Source organism: Macaca fascicularis, chromosome X (genome assembly GCF_037993035.2).
Source record: "Macaca fascicularis isolate 582-1 chromosome X, T2T-MFA8v1.1".
In the NCBI taxonomy this organism is placed as follows: domain Eukaryota; kingdom Metazoa; phylum Chordata; class Mammalia; order Primates; family Cercopithecidae; genus Macaca; species Macaca fascicularis.
The window spans coordinates 37185818-37187354 of record NC_088395.1 but is presented as its reverse complement, the minus strand read 5'-3'; positions in this window follow the sequence as shown (position 1 = coordinate 37187354).

Here is a 1537-nt window from a genome sequence, read left to right as displayed (position 1 = left end):
GTGCTCACTAGGTCCAATGACCATAATTTCATCAACGTAAAGGACCTGCGTGATATACTGTGGAAGGGAAAGGCGATCAAGAGCCCAAAGAATGAAATTATAACATAGGGCTGGAGAGTTGATATACCCTTGATTTGGGACAGTGAAGATATATTGCTGGTCTTGCCAGCTGAAATCAAGCTGCTTCTGGTGGGACATATGGACAGTGAGGAAAGATAATAAATTTTATCTGAGGAATGTAAAAGAGGCAATAAAATGAGATAGTAATCACATCCTACATTTTCTCTTGAGATAGGTATTAATCTCTTGAAACTGCTTTATTACCACAAGTAGCCATAAATTAACCTTACGATGCTGTTCAGATACTATCAGCCGTGCCCTATAGATTAACAATGTATAGCCAATCACAAATCAATGTTATTTCTGTGAACCAATAAGAATCCCTGACAAACAACTTTGTATCAGCCTGCTCCCTATCCTCCTTTCTTGCCTTTAAAAACCTGCTTGTAACAAAAGCCATACAGAACTCGTATCCAAGGTTACTTGGGTCTCAGTCTTCCAGGAAGCTGTACTCACTTTGGCTCAAGTAAAGTCTTTAAATTATATTTTGTGCCTCAGGCTCTTCCTTTTAGGTCAACAGCAGGGATGGAGAAGGGAACATTTGTTAGAACAATAGCTGCATATCAGTGACCAGGGGATATGCTAATTTGCTGATATAATGAAACAACATCTGGTAGAGCAGCTGCAATTAGATTTCAAACCATTGTTTTTTAATCTTATGATAATATTGTTTTTCTCCACAATCTTTCTGTGTTCTGCAAACGCAAAGGAGGGAAGTTTAAGGGGCATGTGGTGGAAATCACCACCTCTGCTTCTTTGAAGTCCTTGATGATGGCACCAATCTCTGCAATCCCTCAGGAATGCAGTGTTGCTTGGGGTTTACTGTTTTCCTAAGCAGAGGCATTTCTAGGGGCTTCTACTGCACCTTTCCCATCATAGTAGCCCTCACTTCACAGGTCAGGGAACCAAAGTGGGAATTCTGCAACCTGCCGAGTATGTCTATCAATTATGTATTCTGGAAATGAGGAAAGGACCATAGGATGGATTCAGAGACCCATTGGTCCCTCTGTGAGATGGACCTGAGCTAGAAGTCCATTGATCATCTGGGCTCCATAAGCCCCTACTCTGGCTGCTGGGCCACAGTGACATTTCGGGTCTCCTGGAACTAGTGCTAATTCGGAGCCAGTGTTCAATAGTCCGAGGAAAGTCTTATTATTTCCTTTTCCTCAATGCATAATCATCCTGGTAAGAGGTCATAGATCTCTTTGAGGAAGGCAGGGAGAAACATTGAAAGCACAAATGTTTTGTAATGTACAGAGGTCATTCCTCAAGGAAACTTGGCCCTTCATTCAAGGGGTCCTGGATCTGTAAACCGGCTCAGGTCTAGAAATTGATTGAGTGATCTGACCCTGTCTTTATGATTTATGTTAAGCTTTTGTTCACCTGACCTGTAACTTTTCTGCTTAGATTAAGTAAT